This window comes from Lagenorhynchus albirostris, chromosome 3, assembly GCF_949774975.1.
Source record: "Lagenorhynchus albirostris chromosome 3, mLagAlb1.1, whole genome shotgun sequence".
In the NCBI taxonomy this organism is placed as follows: Eukaryota; Metazoa; Chordata; class Mammalia; order Artiodactyla; family Delphinidae; genus Lagenorhynchus; species Lagenorhynchus albirostris.
In genome coordinates this window covers 42,122,272-42,141,965 of record NC_083097.1, presented here as the reverse complement: position 1 = coordinate 42,141,965, position 19,694 = coordinate 42,122,272, and the positions used below count along the sequence as shown (strand labels likewise).

The following is a 19,694-nucleotide window of genomic DNA, read 5'->3' as shown; positions in this document are numbered from 1 at the left end:
TCTTAGCGTTGAAATGGAGATCTCTGGGAGAGCTCTTGCTGATTGATATTACGTGGGGTCAGGAGGTCTCTGGTGGTCCAATGTCCTGAACTCGGCTCTCCCCCTTCAGAGACTCAGGCCTGACACCGGGCTGGAGCACCAAAACCCTGTCAGACACATGGTTGGAGAAGAATCATGGAGTCCCTCCAATCTGGTTTTCCTTTCTCCTTCTGTCTTATGGTGCTCTGGGTAGTTTGCCCATCTAAGATCCCTGCGTCTTACGACTGCTTTAATCACCGAAGCTTCTGAGGTAATTGCAGCAGTGGATGTTTCAGGGTAAGGGAGACACCTACTGTTCATTTTGAGGAAGACAGCTAACTTTAGTCCTTTGAATCCAATGTCGTGTGTGTGTGTGTGTGTGTGTGTGTGTGTGTGTGTGTGTGTTCGTGTGTGTGTGTGTGTGTGTGTGTGTGTGTGTTTGTTAGTGGGAGGGATTTGTAATCACAATGCCTGGTGTGGGAGTAGTGAGGTGGCGGCAGGGTTATTTAGAGAGTTCTAGAATGTCAGAGCTGAAAGAGTTCTTGGAGATCATGTTCTAGAGCTGTGCTGTCCAATATGGCAGCCATTACCACATATAGCTGTTTAAATTTAAATTAAATTGATTAAAATTTAAAATCCAGTTTCTTGGTCTCAGTAGCCACATTTTAGATGTTCACTATTCACATATGGTTGGTGGTTACCATATTGGGTAGCACAGATATAGAACATTCCATCCTCTTAGAAAGTTCTGTTGGACAGTGGTGTTCTAGAATCTTCTAGACAAATCCCTTGGTTTTTATTTTGTTTTGTTTTTGAACAAGAAATAAACTTATTGTGTCATCAACAAGGTTTGAGATCATTTGTTACTGCAGCATGACTTAGCCTAAGCTGGCTAAAACAGTTGAAAATTTTAATAATGAAATAAAAATAGATGTATATAAAAGTACAAGTAAATTCTTCTTTTCTCAAACACTTCAAAGTACAGCTCAATGTCTTAATATAAAAAAATATATATATATATTTTCTAACGCGCAGCCTCGAGCCGCTGCCGTGCCTGCACTTGGCACTTTGGAGTCACACTGTCGAGCTGGAGCCCGCACTTGCGCATAAATGGGGCCACCTGGCCCCACGGCATGGGCCCTTTTAACTAGGAGCTGGCATCGCCGGGCTGCCAGTGGGTGAGGCACTGCAGTGACTCAGACATCAGCCCTTAAAGCCAAGGCTGAGATTTCTTTGGGATATGTCGGGGATCCTGCAGTCTCTGTTACTTAGTGTCCTGCATATCCTGTGCCTTTGCTGTAAGTTTGAGTGTCCTCTCTTTGTGCCCTCCCCTTGTTTTGAAAATGAGGAAACTGAAGCTCAGAGAAGGGGCTCACCCAACTGGTTCCTACTAGAGCTGGGACCAGGACTCGGGTTATTGGCACTTCTCGCCTGGTGCCACCAAGGTGTTTCCTACTTAATTTTATGGCACTGTGCCAGGTATGGGGGTAATGAACGGTACAATTCTGACCTCTTGCCCTCCTAGAGATCATAGTCCCAGTACATGGGCTACACCAGTGTTTTTCAGATATCTTATTTTTTAGCAGGGAAGCCTCTATTCTCCATGAAATCTTCTGTGGAAAACTACAATATAAAATAGATGAAAACCAGAGCTGCTCTTGCTGAAGCACAATGTGAGTATATGTGTATGTGTGTGGCTCCCAAGGCCTTGCCGTCCCAGTCTCCTCCTCGTGGCCCCTTCACCTTCTTGGAACTATAGGGCTCCAGGGAAGAGCTGGAAAATTGTGATCTATATTCAGGCTCCTTAACTGGAGGAATCTGGGCTCTCAGATTTGCAGTGACTGTAAGGCATGGGGATGGGGGTGTGCAGAGAGGGCCATGGGAATTATTGCTTGCCTCGTGCTTCAGAGGCTCAAGGGGGTAGAGACAGAGGTTTGACGATGATGACATGTCTTCCCATTATAGCTTGTATTTCTTGCAGAGGTGTGGAGGGGCAAGGCATGGCCAGAAACATGGGCATTTGAAAAAGAAGTGGTTAGTGGCACAGCTTTTCCCAGACTCGTTGGGCTTTTCTTGTAGGATTTCATGCTTGCATTCATTCATTGGTTTACTCATTCATTTGTGAGATATTTACTGACTTCCTATTATGGGAAACATGCTGACCTAATGTTCTGTGTGGAATGGGTACTAAGGTAAATCAGATAGAGACCTTGTCTTAAAGCAAGTTAGAGTCTAGTAAGGGAGATAAGATAGAAATATCAATATCTAAAATACAAGGTAGAGGGCTTCCCTGGTGGCGCAGTGGTTGAGAGTCCGCCTGCCGATGCAGGGGACACGGGTTCGTGCCCCGGTCTGGGAAGATCCCACATGCTGCGGAGCGGCTGGGCCCGTGAGCCATGGCCGCTGAGCCTGCGCGTCCAGAGCCTGTGCTCCGCAACGGGAGAGGCCACAACAGTGAGAGGCCCGCGTACCGCAAAAAAAATAAAAAAAAAATAATAATAAAAAATAAAATACAAGGTAGAAAATGCCAAATGCAAAAACCTGAGAACTGCTAAAGCATTATGGAATTCTGGAAGAGGAAGAAATTACCTCTAATTAGCCATTGGGCAAGGAATTGTGGAGGAGAGGATTGGATTTGGATGTACAGAGGTTGGGGAGAGAGGGCAGAAGTGTCTCTTTCCTCTGAAGGGAGGCTCGTGCACACATGCAGGGATGTGGGAAAGTGTTTGGGGCACAGCAAGCAATTCAGTTTGGTGGGAGCATGAGGTTACTTAAAGCGATTTGGAGGCTTTTGTCTCATCCACCACCCACACCTTGAAGAACACACTATCATATGGAAGACAGTACCAGGCCCAAATCTTGCCTCCATTAGTGCTAAAGAGAAAGGAGTTAGGGACAAAAGCTACCTCCATCCTGGAGTCTTTAGGATCCTGCCGAGGAGAAAAGCCTGCCAAAAGACTAACTTGAAAACTGCCTTCCTTGACGGCTTCCTAAGCAGATTCTGACAACCATTCTAAAGGGGACGGGCAAATCAGGTCTCCACACAGACACCGCTGGTAGTTCCCTGCTGCCAACTCTTCCTGAGTATTGAAAGCTCCTGGTTTCATGAGTTGGCTCCTTTACACAAACCCTAGAAACACACAACTGTAAGTGAACTGTATCTTGGAGAAAGAGCTGAAGTGAAAGCATTCCATTTTTTGGATCTAGCACTGCCTTTATTCTGGCATGAGGAAGACCTTTGGTGTGTACACATTTAGAGTAAGGATGGGAAGAACATCAGAGGGCCCTGGAGTGGCTTTTGCTAAAATATTTTCACAGGCTCTAGATGTTAATTTCCAGAAACTAAGTATATACAGCTTGGAAGATGTTGAGAAAATTAATGAACATCTTTGAAAAATTCATCCATATTACTGCATAGAATAGTAGTTCACTTTTTCATTTTAAAAAATTTAAAAATTTTGCAGGATTTAAAATAATTGTGGTAAAATATGCATAAAATAACATTTACCATTATAACCATTTTTAAGTGTTCAGTTCAGTGGTATTAAGTATGTTCACATTGTTCTGCAACCTTCAGTAACATCCATCTTCAGAACTTTCTCCATCTTCCCAGACTGAAACGCTGTGCCCATTAAATAGTAACTCCCCATTCCTCCCTCCCCCGGTCTCTGGAAACCACTGGTCTACTTTCTGCCTCTATGAATGTGACTACTCTAGGTACCCCATATAAGTTGAACCAGACAGAATTTATTCTTTTGTGACTCGCTTATTTCACTTCACATAATGTTTTCAAGGTTTTTCCATGTTGTAGCTTGTGTCAGAATTTCCTTCCTTTATAAGGCTGGATAATATTCCTTTATATGTATATACCACATTTTGTTTCCCTATTCATCCATTGATGGACACTTGGGCTGTTGTGAACATGGGTGTATAAATATCTGTTTGAGGCCCTGCTTTCAATTATTTTGGGTATATACCCAGAAGTGGAATTGCTGGATCATATGGATAATTCTATTTTTAATTTTTTGAGGAACTGCTATACTGTTTTCCATAGCAACTGCTTTTTACATTCCCACCAGCAATGCACAAGTGTTCCAATTTCTTCATATCCTTATCAACACTTGTTATTTTCTGTTTTTTTATGTTAGCTACCATAATGGAGGTGAAGTGAATGAATGCCTTTTGAATAATAATAATTTACTTAGCTTTCCACAACATTGATTACAAAACAATTTAATGCATCTCTTTCACCAGGTACCTATTCTAAGTTTCACATGGATGTTACACTGACTGACTTCCTTCTGAAACTTGGACAATTAAATTTGTATTTCTCAAAGCAAATAGAAAAACAATGCCATAGAAATGTGATGAGATATCACATAGTTACTGTGTCTGACGCTCTTGGGCCCTGCAGGACTTCCTATTCATGTTCTCTAACCGAAAACCTCCAACCACAGGCATCTACAGATCTTTGCCTGTGAGGTTTCTCTAGCTGTTGGCACCCTCTCAGCCTATGAATAGGGCAGCCTGGAGGTGTTGGGGAATTAACACCCCCTGGAAACTGTTCTCAACCCATGACTGATGGCGGTTGGTGTAGAAATATCCCAACTGCTTGCCTCCTTGGTTGGGCTAACTCTGAGGCTTGTTCCACACTGTCTTCCAAAGGTCCCCAGTGCGTATTGAGCCCTGGTTGCCCACAGTGATAGCCTGCTCATTGGCATTCTTCCCTGTCTCACTTCCTTGGTTTTCTGAGTGCTTCTTGGAATCACCTCCTAAAGAAGCTATTTGCATTCACATCTGTCTCAGCGTCTGCTTCTGGAGGAACCCAGCCTACGACAGTCATTACAATGATGGATGACCAGGTGGACTTTGTTGTTACATGATAAACAGTTTATAAAATAGTGATACATGAAAAGACTATAACTAGATTAAAATTATGCTTGTGTGAAAATAAACTTCAGAACTGGTTATACATTTATATAAACAGGGGGTTTTTTTTGGTGGACGTATTCTATGTGTGTTTTCCTTGTGAAGTTATTTACATATGTAATAAAAAAATTTCCTTGAACATTTCAAGGTTTTGATCATTCTGCTATATACAAGATTTGAAAATGTCTTGTCTCTATTATCCTTAGAATACAACCTGTGTCTTTCACAGATGTCTTAGGTTATCTTTAATGGTTCAGATTCCTCCAATGTCCTACCTTGGAAAGATGGCTTCATGCTTGTTCCTGGGTATATTATTGTTTCCAGCTATTCTTAATCTTAAAAGGTGAGTGGAACTTGAAGTTCTATTTTCCTTGCTTTACATATGTAGAGAAATATTTATTGCCTTTTCTTTTTGTGCTGAGAGTCTCATTTGTGAAATTTCACCCCATCAAGTCTAATGGGAAATATTTAACATTTTGTTTGATCGGCCATTCTTTGAATTCCCTATTTCCAAATATTACTTTCATGAGTGTCAAGAAGGAAGATGATTTAAAGATTCCTGGGCAAATTACTTCTAGTTAAGTGAGAACATGATTTGCCATAAGTTGCATACTCTGTATGTCTTAAGTGAGGATTTATGTGGAACATGAAAAGTATGTGGTCAAGGAGTTGTTTTTAATTTTTTGAGTGCTACTGGCAGTCTAACTGTTTCACCACAGACTCACTAAAATTTTTTTATTTCAGATGAAATTTATAGCCAGGAGCTCAAGGAAGGGGATCCTGTCCAGGGGAAAAAGGCAGACTCTGAGGAGGTAACTTCTGATGAGAAATACAATTTCCCCTAAAGCTTTGGGGCCAGATGAAGGTTAGATTTAGTTGGTGGTCAAGAATCCTACAAACCAATCTGAAGATTTTCTCAGAGAAGGTGAACCCATCATAAGTGAGGCCATTAACAATTTAAGGAGAAACTGACCTTAGTGTGGTATTTGGTTGTTACAAAACAGGTGGTAGTAAATTGATTTTCCTTAATAATTGATGGAAGATTGGAGGTGAGGTCTACAATTTATAAACTCCTGTAACTCTTCCAGCAATATAAATATTCCTAAGAAGCCCTTCCTTAGAACTCTGGACAATGCAGCAAGGCACTGAATTCCCATAGGGTATGTTCATATTGCTTGGCAATTCCTTCTTTAGATAGGTCTCTCTGCATCGGAGCACTGAGCTTGCTTCTGAAGGATGGGAGAACCAACGGCCAGTGAATGAGCACCAGATACCATTGTGTATCTGCTTGGTACTGTGTTGGACACTGGGGACACATCCCTGAACAAAAATCCTCAAGGGCAGGGATTATCCATATCTTTGATCTTTAATTGCTCCAGCGCATCCTGCTGATTTCTACATGTGTCCGACTGCCTCTGTGATCTTGGGAGCAGCATTAAATTTAATATAGAGTTTGTTGGCAGTGAAGTGGTGTTAAACCACCAGTTTATCTTCTTTAACTACCGTCTTCCCCCATGCATCTCCTGTCCCCCATTCATGTTGTCTTTGAGACACAGATAAAACTGTAAAGATGGCGCCTATTATATTTTATTATAATGGAAGCATATGGAAGACTGGGTTAGGCCTTTGATATATTCCGTAGAGGGCTCAGTAGAGGAGAGAAATCACAATCTGACAAAGCATTAAGTAAAACGATATAACAAACCTATTCTGACATAGCATAAGTAAAAAACAAAAACAAAAACAAATACTTACCTCCTTGGATATTTTATCTCTTTGTAAAATGCCCATCCTTTTACGATTTCACCTTTCAGTCAATATTTGTCCATAAAAGAAAACACTGGCTCAAAAGGATACTGGTTCTGGCTTATACCAGCTCACAAGAGCCAATTGTTAAATTATCAGGAAAGTTGCAAGCCAGTTGTTAAACACAGGCAACATTAAAAATTAAATTAGATAAACTTGCAATTAAATAAATTATATAAAATAAAGATAATACTCTAAACTCATCACTTAATCATTTTACGGTGTTCTATTAATATCTGTGCTTTTGAGATATTTTATTTCAGTCATATCTGTGCTATATAAGGATGGATTACTGTGCCTCTCTTCCCAACTCCATGTTCAGTGATGTCACATTGGTTGTTTGAAATCAGCTATGGTGGATTATTTATACCACAGAAATTGGCAAACACTATAAATTAGGGCTTTTCCCCTTAAGGGCCATCCTGTTGCTAATCATTTACCAGTACACCACTGACTCAGTGCTTTCAAGGGCATTGCACTTACATCACACTTTCAGTGAGACCTGGGGGTCATCTCAAAGACTGAAGCATCACCCCAGCATTTGGTAGGGTCTCTCTCCTCCTCTGCAGGCAGACCAGCACACTGAGACACACAGGAAGTGGTGTATCCGGGACGCTGGCACAGTGTAACTGGCACTGACTGACTCAAAGGAGGTTTCTCTCTACATTGAAGATGTGGCCCATGGCCAGTTTTAGGTTAGGCTGAGAGACATGGCCATCAAAACTCTTGTGGGTTCACTTGCCAAGCAGCAATCTTGCTGGACACTGTGCTTTTTACTTTCTCAGTTTTTCCTCTAGAATTGTGAACTTTGAGTGCATTCAGTGGATGCTGTGTAATGGACTATCATCATTTTTGAAGCAACATGTGTGACTGCCCATGTTTAGTGATCACATGACTTAGCTCTGTCTTGGTCACTTGGCCAGTCACTCCCTGGCAAAAGATACTTCTGCCTCTTCCCAATTCTCTGGGTCTCCACTTGCAGGCTTCTTAACAGGTAGCACCATTGGAGTGTTCAGTTTCTAAAGTTTCCTCTCATACTATTCATGGTGTCTGACTAAATCTGCCTAGTCCTCCACACATTTTTTTCAGAATCCTCCCCTTCCCCTTTAGTAAACATAGTATAGATTTTGAGGTCAGTCCAACATGGTGCAAATGCCAGCTCTGTTATTTACTGGCTATTACTATTGGCTGTTATTGCTGTCATCACCCCTAAGTCTAAGTTTACTCAACTATACAATGGGTGTGGACCAAATAACTCTTTGGTCTCACTTGTTTGAGTATATAAAGGAGATTATATTAAATCTGCTACTGGGTGAATGTTCCCACTTGGTGAGAGCAGGACCTCCACTTCTTTTCAAGGTTCTGGGGGATTGGCTGGCAGGTGTCGCCTCATCAGGTCCCACTACATCTGTGTCTTTGCAGTCACCTGGGGGAAAACTGCCTCTTTGCTAAGCCTCTAGCCACTGTGCTTGTAGTTCTGGATGCCCCTCCCCAGCTCCTCCTATTGCTGCCCTTTTATTTCTCTGGGCCACAAGTAAACATATCCTTTCCCTTAATTCCTCATAGAACTGCTTGGCCAGGCTGTATCTTTTAAAAGATATTATTGATGACTCAAGGGTAAGAAAAAGGAATTATAACATGAAGAGTGATTATCAACTAGCTACTGGGTGTGGCTTCCCTTGGGACCCACAGGCCCAGGATCTTCTGCCTTGGTCTCCACTTAGACCCCAGCCTGATGCCCTGGAGAAGGGGCTAGTGTACCCCTCCCCACGTCTGAGACAGAGGAAGAATTAGTGAACTAAAATATGGAACAATAGAAATTGCCCAATATGAGCAGTAGAGAGAAAATTACCTGGAAAAAAAAAAAAGAACAGAGCCTGAAGAACCTGTGGAACCATAATGAAAGATCTAACATTCATGTCATAGGAGTTCTGGAGAAAGGAGAAAGTGGGCCTGAAAAAGTACTCAAAGAAATAATGGCTTGAATGCTTCCCAAATTTGCCAAAAGACATGAATCTAAAGCCGAGTAAATCCTAACCAGGATAAATCCAAAGAAGTCCACACCAAGATACATCATAGTCAAACTTCTAAAACTACAGACAAAGCAAAAATCTTGAAAACAGTGAGAGAGAACTGACACCTTACCTTTAGGGGAAAAAACAGTTCAAATAACAGATGATTTCTCATCAGAAACCATGGAGGTCACACAACATTTTTCAAATGCTGAAAAAAAGAAAAATTGTCAACCCAGAATCCTATATCCAGTGAAAATATCTTTCATGAATGAAGAAGAAATCAAGACATTTTCAGATGAAGAAAAACTAAGAGTTTGTTCTCTGTTGATCCACTCTAAAAGAATGTCTAGAGGAAGTCCTCTCAAGAGAAAGGAAATGATAAAAGAAGGAATCTTGGAACATCAAGATGGAAGAAAGAACATAGCAAGCAAAAATATGGATAAATACCATATATTTTCCTTATCTTGAGTCTTCTAAATTATGAGCTTGGACACTCAACTACATATATTATATATCTATTGTCATAAGTTAGAAGTTGAGCTTAAAGCTCTGGGAAAACTTTTTGTAAATTCTGTTCTGTTTTGTTTTTGTTTTTCGCCCTCAAAGCATGGACAGTAAACTTGATCTAATAGGAGTGAAATTTGTGGTCCTGCCTTAAGGTCAAAGGGTCATGAAACAGACCACAGTAGGGAACAGCCAGTCCAGGAGAGGCCCCAACAGCAATGTTGATTGTTGTCAGAGGGCCATATCCTCCCCCTTGATTACAGCTGCTGCTTCTGTAGCCTGTCAGATGAACATGCTGTTCCAGCCAAAGCCCATCAGTTTCAGGCCCACTTCCTTTATATATGGACCTCCCACTAGGAATAAAATTAAGTTTGGAGCCTTCATTTAAGGTCTTCCTTCCAGCCTTAATATCCTTATTTTCTTACTTTCTTGATCTTTTGTTTTTAGGGCAGCAGCGACATAAATAAACTTCATGGGAAATTGTTTCTGAGGCTTCAACTTGCTGGCAGACACAAATGGACCACTAATTGATTGAGAGACACACAGCAGTCCTCTCTCTTTGGGATATGATTGTGGCAATGCCTGGGGAACCTGGAATTGACAAACTGTTGATGGAAATGTGCTTTGGCTGGATAAAGAGAGTAATTCATAACAAGCAAGTATGGGAGGAGACTCAGTTCTGCCGCATCTGAAGGGGAAGTGTGTTTTGCCATCCATGTAGTGCAGCCTGCATAAGTTTTGCTTGAGAAAAACTGTGACTCTGGCCTTTTGTGACATGATCTATGATCTGCCTCACACCTATTTTCCACTCTAATCACCTTTTTCTCCTATCCCATGCTCCTCCCACATGGAGCTAATTGCTGTTCCCTTCACTTTCATGCCTCTGTGCCTTTGTTCATGCCGTTTATTTCGCCTGTAATGAATTTTCCCTCTTATCCATCTTGAAAGTTCCTACTCATTCTTTAATCTAGTCCAACAGCTTCTTCTGTGGAGACTTCCCTAAATCTACTCCACCCTCACCTGCACCCCATTCCAATGAATTGCTTTCTCCTGGGTCTCCTATAGCACTTTGTACAGATCCCTATTATAGTCTGCGTTACTTTGTTTTGTCTCCTCTATTGGACTGTGAAAGTGAGAGCTTGTTCATCCTTGTAACTTCAGGGACTGATTCAGTGTTGAACGTGTGGTAAGAGCTCAATAAATTCTCACTGAATTAACAAATAAATGGATGAGAATACGTACAATGTCACAGTGATAAAACACTGCCTAACACATCAGTTTTAAAAAAGAGGGAATAAAAAAGTGCACTTCTGGGAAGACACAGTATCTACTTTATCCTATTCCTTCTTGGATATTATTTAAAAAATAAGCATAAAAAGAGTCTGAAAGTTTGAGAAAAGAAGGCAGACTGGTTAGGACCTGGGGATCCAAAGAACTCAGGGGTGAGTTCTTCAGGTTTGCTTTCTGCCTTTCATACCCCAGACTTATAGCTGAGGAAGCTGGCAACCTGGAAATACCAATACCAAGAAAGCCCCAGTAAAAGCCTGCTCTCTCTAGTCAGACAGCCAGGAAAGGAGCAGCCTAGAAAGACAGAAAACTTTTAGACAATAACTACTCTACTCCAGCCAACCTCCACAACAAAACCTCTGGGGCCCCTGCCATGCCAGCAGAAACCAGGTGGGAATCTGGTTTGTAATAAGTTTTCTCAAGTCCCCCCACTGGGGGGTGTGGGGGGGTGACGACAGAGAAAGCTGAGTAGGGAGCTGACACTTCATTCCCACTGAGAGGTAATGAGTCGCCTGTGCCCACATGGTATAAGTAGAGGGCATGTGGGGGGGCACTAATGAGGTACTCCAAACCCTCCCAGTCAGACAGATATCAGTGGAGGCCTAGTGGGAAGTCAGAACTGCACCCTCTGCCCAGCAGTAATGAAGGGCTCCCTTGCTCAGGGATCAGTGAAGGCTAAGTGGGAAACCTGGACTTCCTCCTCCATGTGCCAGGAATGAGGTGGCATCTTCTCTCTTCTCATTGGAGCAGTGTCAGAGGAAGACAGCTAAAGACGAAGGTTAAAATCAGGTTTGCTACCCAGGAACTTTTTGGTTTGCACCGAAGAGATTCATTTACTTATTCAGCAAATGTTGACTGAAAACCTACCACGCGTCAGGGTCAGTGTGCGGCACTGAGGATAAAATTCAGAGCAAGACAGACATAGATATGATCTCTGCCAACCAAGAACTTACATTCTAGCAGGGAACACAGACTTCACAGAAACAAATGAATTATAGCATGATAAAATAATTAAAGAGCTATTAAATAGTAACAGTCTAATGAGAGAACCACATCATCATTAACCTTTCGGTGGTGCCTGCTGTATACATGTACAACTACCTAGGAGCCGGACTCTTCTCTTCCACACTGGTCACCAACACCTCCAACCTCTTGGTCAAAAATTGAGTTTGGGCCAATTCAAAAACTGGCCCAGAAGGTAAACCCAATGTTCTATGATTCACTGAGAGTATCTTTTAAAAAATACATCCTCATGATGAAGTAGCTAGGAGACGTTTTTAAATTCACAGTACTTTAAGATAAAGAGTCTTTGAGTATGTAAAATATTCACTAACCTATAGGATTAGTGCTTGCCTTACCATTTCCCAACTTTTATTCACGAAATTAACTGGTATATTTGTAGACTTTACACATGAATGATTGTGCTTTTCACTCAGCAAACATTCATTGAGCATCTATTATGTGTCAGACTCTGTACCAGGCCTTAGGGACACAAAGATAAGGAAGATACAGAGGGTTGAGAATAGAGGCAAGGAGAATTTCTCCCTCAACTCTCTACGTGTGAATCTTACAAGAGAAAAATAAAAAAAACAGTAAAGAGAGACATCCTATTTATTGCAGCATTATTTGGAATTGAAAAAGATTAGAAATAATCCAAAGGTCCATCAGTAGATGACTGGTTGAATAAATTATTGGTATATCTATACAATGGTGTACCATGTAGCTGTAAAAGAAGTGAGAAATATTTCTGTATAACTCTATGGTGTAATCTTTAGAATACAGTGTTAACTTAAAAGCAAAGGGAGTGGGCTTCCCTGGTGGCGCAGTGGTTGAGAGTCCGCCTGCCGATACAGGGGACACGGGTTCGTGCCCCGGTCTGGGAAGATCCCACATGCCGCGGAGTGGCTGGGCCCGTGAGCCATGGCCGCTGAGCCTGCGCGTCCGGAGCCTGGGCTCCACAACGGGAGAGGCCACAACAGTGAGAGGCCCGCGTACCGCAAAAAAAAAAAAAAAAAAAAAAAAGCAAAGGGAGTGAAGCATGTAAAGTACGCTATCATATAAAAATAGAAGTTTTAATAAGAACATAGTTACTTATTAGAAAGGAAAGGAATAAGACTCCGATCAAAGCTATACTTCTCTGAATATTTCTTGTTTTGTAGACTTGACTTTGAAACCACATAAATGTTTCACATAATTGAAAACAAAGTTCAATTAAAAAACTAATTTCTAAAAATTGAAAGCATTAAGAAACAAATAAACCTGTGTGTCAAGTTGGTTGCATAACCACACAAATAAAAACTCTTCTAAGTGTCTGTATAATACAGGATTTTGTCAGTAAATTCTTAGTGAGATATACCCTAAAGGAAAAAAAGCCCTGCAAGATAAACACACCTCTCCAAAACAAAACCAAAAAACCCTTAAACTGTTTTTAGTAACAATATTTTTGGTGATATTGTTGATGTTGTCCTTATGTGTGTATTTTGTGAAAGAGCAAATGTGTGTGTTTTTTATCATTGAGAGCTGGGATTTCAGCATGAGAAAAAGGAGCTATGAATGCAAGAATGAGATTAAGTACATACCCTGTGGACCTGAGTTCAAGTAGTTAGTATTAGTGTGAACTGGTTATGTGTTTTCTTAAAACAAACAAACAAACAAATTCCTTTCCTGTCTGTGTCCACTGAAAAGGCCTAGAAATGATGACTGATCCACTAGCCAGGAACACTCTAGTGAATGAATGGATATAGGCAATGATCAATAACCGCTAACATTACAACAAGAAAGACAGACAGGTATTTTGTGTTCCTAATAGAAATAGAAACTGAACCTTAATCTGATCAAGCCTCTAGATCTTACTACCAGTTCATAGAAAATAGAATGGAGAGAGGAACATGTTAAATGACACTATGGAAATGCAATAATCAAAAAACACTCTGGGAAACTGTATTGGAAAAATGGCCCAGTTTCTTCAACAAATAAATTACAAGGGAAAAAAAGTGATGGCAGGAAAACTATATATTTAAAGAGACTGAAGAGACATATTAATCAATTTCAATATATGGACCCTATTTGGATACTGACTTGAATAAGTTACTTGTTTAAAAAACTAGACAATTGGTGAAACTTGAACATTGACTGGACATTGTTTGATATTAATGAATTAATGTTAAATTTTAAAATATTCTAATTAAAAGTTTTAAAAACCACAATAATAGTTACCCTTTTAAAAAGAGACCTTGTCTTTTAGAGATACATATTGAAATATTTATAGGTGACATGATATAGATGCGGATTTGCTTCAAAATATTCCAGAGCTGGGGAGACTGAATAGGATGGACGTGAAATAAGATTAGCCATGAATTAAAAATTGTTGAAGCTGGGTGGTGGGTTCACAGGGACTCATTATAGCATTCTCTCTACTTTTGCATATGTTTGAAAGTTTTCATAATAGAAGGTTAATAACAAAAAATGACAACCTACTTAACATAAGGTTTACTTTCTAAGTTCATTTAGGCTTGGTTTGACCATCTTTAGGGTCTGTCATCTGGTTCCCGTTTCCTCAGATACCAATAAATATTATTATAAAAACAAAAATGACTTTGTGTAGATACTTTTTCTGTGTGCTCCCCTAATGTAAGAAAAATTGGGGGCTGCCAAACCTGTGAAACTGAGACTGGAGTAAGGAGCCTCGTGTGGTTGCTGACTTGCTCTTGAGGGTTCTGCTTCTTCCACTTGGTCTCTGATACTGATACCCACCAGCCATCTGTCGCTGTGGCTTGGAAATGATGTGGCAACTGAAAAGCAGGGAAGTCGAACAGCAGGACTGTGGCAATTGCTCAATAATGAAGAACATAAAATATTGCCCCCGTGTAGCATAGTAATTGAGAAACATTTTTGAATCTAGGGTCATGGGTTTTGGGGGCTATTAGGACCTTATAGCTTTTCTAGTCCAAATCATTTGTGGCAAATGAAAAAATGAAAGCCCAGAGACATGAAGTGACTTGGTCAAGGTTGCAGAGCTCACGGAGGAGTTGGGATCAGAGTCCATATTTTGCCAATTTCCAGAGTTCAGTGCCCTTTCCTCCACACTGTATCTGGAGTGGGTAGGACCTTGATTTGTTTCTTTGCTTAGTCTGAACTCCCTATAATTGATACACTAATTCTCTGGAGCAACATTCTATTGCAATGTGGAATTTTCTGTTCTTCCAGTACAAGGGGAAAGGGGCTAGTAAAATGTGTGTTGGTGGGGAGGGGAGTGTGTGACTTTAAAATAGTTAGAATATGCATCGCAGGGAGATCAGCTCGGTGCTTTGTGACCACCTAGAGGGGTAGGGTAGGGAGGATGGGAGGGAGATGCAAGAGGGAGGGGATATGGGGATATATGTATACATACAGCTGATTCACTTTGTTATACAGCAGAAACTAACACAACATTGTAAAGCAATTATACTCCAATAAAGATGTTAAAAAAAATAAAATAAAATAGTTAGCATAATTGGCTGAAGGAAACTCCTTAGGGGGAGTTGTGACTCATACTTGGTAGTGAAGGAAGCTGCATATCAGAGCATGAGTTTGTACTTGCCAGATCCCAAGGAAGGAGTTTATAGGACAAGTGGGCTCTGGAGTCAGATAATCTGAGACTGAATCCATGCTCTACAGGTTTCTAGCTGTGTGACCTTATACAAGTTATCAATCTCTGTATCGAATCTATAAAATGAGGATAATTATAGCAACATCATGGTGTCATTGTGAAAACTTAATGAGTCAGTACAAGTAAAACTCTTAGACCAAGGCCTGGGGCCGTTCAGTCAGTGTTGGCCATGACCTAAGACTGAATGCAAGTAGCAGTCATTGGGCATAACCAGCAGGACCTACATAGGAGATCATTAGGTATCTTGGTAATTTCAAATAGGGCCTGCTTGCTGAAACTACTTGTTAGGATATTAAAAGTCTCCTTCAATCTAGAGCTGATAAAGTGCCTGAAAGTCTCAGCCCTGGTGAATGAAGTTAAAGACTATGTTACAATCAATTGTTATCTAGAAGTAGTAAGTGTAATCACATAACTCATTAACACTTCATCATCAATTCACTCATCATCTGAGAGAGCTAGTCAGTTAGCCAAGCCTTTATGGTAGGAAGCACAGTCAAGAACAGTATTGAGGGGGTCTGATGAGTACTTCCAAAGAAGTTATAGCAGACACTGTTGGTGCCCATATCCCCCTAGCTTTCACCTCTGTACACTGAAGGCTGCTTGCTCAGAAACCTTGAACTCTGTCTCAGGGTGCTTTATTTTCTAGCTGTGGGAGTACATTCAGCCCATGAGCAGGGCAAGCTGAAAGTGCAGGAATATTAATGACCCTGGAGTGACTCTCTATCAATGATGGTGGGGGAGTTGGTGGCTAATATCCCAGCTTCCTATCCCCTTAGGTGGAATAACTCTGAGGTGTGTTCTATACTGTCTCCCAGTTTCCCCATAGGATTGAGTTCCATTGCCCATAGTGGTAACAAGCATGAAAAGTACCCTTTACTGGTTTTTCATTCTCTCCCTTCTTACTCCTCTGCTCTCCTATTGGTTTCTCGGTGTGCCTCATAACTAGGCTACCTGCACACTAAAATTCTGGTATCAGTTTCAATGTGTGTATGTGGAGGTCTCCCCATACCACCAAGCAATGCTTTGGTACCAACTGGGGTATGCTACAATTTAACTCAATTCTGATAGTATCTACCTATCAGAGATAGCATCAGGTTCCACAGGTTAAGGGCTCAGTCCCGTAAAACTGCTCCCACTTCAGATGCCAATTGAAAGTCTAGGTTGTTACCTGTGTTTTTGACCTACTGGCTATAAATCAGAGTTTCCCATGACTCCCTTAATTAATTTGTGGGAGCAGCTCATAGAACTCAGGAAACCCTTTTACTCACTAAATTATGGATTCATTACAAAGGATATTAAAGGATACGAATCAACAGTCAGATGAAGAGATACATAGGGCGAGGTCCTGCACAAAGAAGCTTCTGTCCCCATAGAGTTTGGGCCTGGAATGCTGGCATATGGAAGGGCTCTGGTTCACCAACCTGGAAGATCTCTGAACCACCTCCTTTTAGGTTTTTATGGAGGCTTCATTACATAGGCATGATTGATTAAATCATTGGCCATTGGTGATTGATTCAACTTCTAGCCCCTCTCCCCTCCCCAGAAATCAGGGAGAAGAACTGAAAGTTCCAACCCTCTATTAATGGTTGGTTCCCCTGGCAACCAGACCCCAAACCTTTGGTACTTTCCAAAAGTCATCTCATTAACATAAACTCAGTTGTGGTGGAAAGGGGTTTGTTATGAGTAACAAGACACCCATTTCAGCTTTATGGCTCTGAAGCAATTTCAGGAACTGAAGACAGGAAACCAAATATTATAAAAAAAAGGATGCTCCCATTGCTCTTATCACTCAGGAAATTCCAAGGCTTTGGGGAGCTGTGAGCCAGGAACCATGGACAAAGACCAAACATATATGAGAAATATATCTTGGTCATCTGAGTGACCAAATATATATTTCTTATAAACCACAATATCTCACATTGAAATCTATATTGCAGGATCTGCTTTGGCGGAAGCCCAAACCAAGATAGCAGACTTCAAGTATTTGGTTGGGTTCCCCCATGCCTCTTGTTCTTTCTGCCTCTCTCTATTCCCCACATCTCCAACTGCAATTCTTACCCCCAAATTTAGGGGCTATTTTTCTGATGTACCTACTAATATTTCTATGGCAATCTCCCTGGGGTAAGTAAGGAATAGGTATTCAGAATTAATAGTATCACAGAACCCTCCTGATATAAGTGAGCTACATAGAATGACACTTGGGAAGGGGAAAAATGTCAAAAAACCACTTCTCTGTAGAGCTCAGGACTTCAACCTTCTTTGACAACCAATTCCTAAATGAAATCAGGTTATTCAGGTTTGGGCTGGAGGCAAGTTATCTGACCTCTCTTGCATCAATACCACCATCAATAAGATTTGCAGGTTGTATCCATTCTCAGACTTACTGACCCAGATGGTACTATAATGATTACATCAAGTTCATCAGGCTCCTTTGAAAGTACAGTTTTATACAGAATTGGAAAATATTAACATTTCTAAATCCTTTAAGTATATGATGAACTGAAGAGAACATGCATCTTATGAAAATTAATGAAATAATTTACCACTTAAAGTTCAATATTGCTAAAAGCTAAGTGGTATTTAGACAATGATGACAAGGCCAAAACAAGTAACTTTGAAAGTAATCTCTTTCAGGCCAGGAATACTAATTATTTTTATAACCTATTTTCCCTTCTTACAAAGTAAGGACAGTGCTTACCAGTCTTATATAAAGAATAGCTCAGTGAAATTTCAAATTAATAATAATATTCAATGTTTATATAGTATTTTTTTTTACCATAGTGCTCTAAGAATTATCAAATAATCATGGAACTTTCTAAGTCACCTACTTTACTCCCAGTACCATTTTACCCCTTGCCTTTATAAAAAATTTTTAAAATGACTTCAAGCATATGATAATTATATTCTTAAATGGTTCCGGAAGTAGAGATTTATTAATTCATCATTCATTTTTTCAATCAATCATCCATCAATATAATAAATTCTTCCATTTATCCATCCATTCATCCACCCACTCATTCCTCTATTTACAACTTTTTATTAAGCAACCACCACATGCCAGGTCCTATGGTAAGTTCTGGCTATACAGTGGTGATCAAAACAGATCTGGGTCCCAGCTCTTATGGAGCTAGTGGTATAGTGAATTCTACAGCTTAAATTCTAATAAGATTTCTGTGATTATACTGTTTCTATCTAAAATAATTTGTGAAATATGCTTTTCTTAATTAAGAGTCAGACAGTTAATTTGAGGTATAATACTTTCAACTACACAGATGTAAAGGTAAGAACACTTGTAAAGAGAACGGAGACCTCGTCTAAATACAACTGAGTTCAACAAACCCAGACTGGTATTCTGTGCAGGTTAATGTGGTTAGATCACACTATGAGGTATACCAGTCCCTTGCTTGGCAAAGCAAGGCAGTGGCCCATGGAAATCAATATATTAGCCCACTTCTGTTTTAATGTTGTTTTGTTGAGTTGGTTTTTGTTTGTTTGTTGGTTTTTTTTTAATGATTAAGAGAACAGAGGTTGCAGGCAAGGCTAAAGTTTGTGATGGTTCTATCCTAGAATTTCCATGTCAAGTTGGGGTTCACAAATTTTTCTTCTGTTCCCTGGTCATGGAAGCTTCTAAAAGGGCAGATAAATAATCATTCCTGACTGGCAGGGCAAGCTGAATCATCTCTTGCTGAAATGGAACGTTTCTTCCAGAGATGTATCGGCTCACACTGCTTAGTCTTAGATGTCTCTATGGTTAGGTTAGGTCCTGAGAGAGCTGAGTTCTCAAAAAGAGCAAATGAGTTCACCTTTATTTTCATTGACATGATTTTACTACAGATATTCCTGTAGCGTTTGTTCTTTTTATCTGATCGGAGGTGGGTAGTACAGATCTGGTGACCTACCTTGGGAAATTGTTGACAAACTACTAGTGAATCAGGACTCATCTGTACAGGACAAGAGTGTTAGAACAAATTGTCCTGCAAGGATTCTGAATGACCCGCACTTGACTTAGCTTTCTGTTTCCATGTTCCTGTTTCCATTAGAACAACTTTTGTCTTATAGTTGTTTTGTACCTGTCTCCATTATGACTATTCTATGCATGTCACCTTTATAATAATTTTTGGAGCATAATATATTTGTGTATTTACATGTTCATATTTGCTCGCTAGTCCATGGGTTCCTATAGGGCAGGAATTGTCTTTTCTTCTTGGTATTTCCGGGGACCAGCTCAGTAAATAGAGGTGCTTGATAAGTGCTTGTTGTATGAATGAATGAATGAATGAATGAATGAGGGAATCTCTCTGGATGCTCAATAGTGAGGACTCAGAAGTCTATCTGGATTGGTTGTTAATGTGGTCACTCTTTGCACTGTTGGCTGGTCTGACCACATGTGGGTCTGCTTTGGTTTTCTACAACATTGTTAATATTCACGGTATTACTATATCCAACGTTCTTCCAATGGAATTGCTTTTGTAGTTTGGATGGAAAAG

At 40.4% G+C, this 19,694-nt stretch overlaps 1 non-coding gene across 1 annotated transcript; it reads left to right on the top strand.

Annotated features, from left to right (window-relative positions):
* The first annotated feature begins 1,047 nt into the window (after window positions 1-1,047).
* Window positions 1,048-1,181, top strand: LOC132518950 (small nucleolar RNA SNORA76). Its single transcript, XR_009540063.1, has one exon. It is a non-coding gene; the product is annotated as a small nucleolar RNA SNORA76 (small nucleolar RNA).
* Window positions 1,182-19,694: the final 18,513 nt, after the last annotated feature.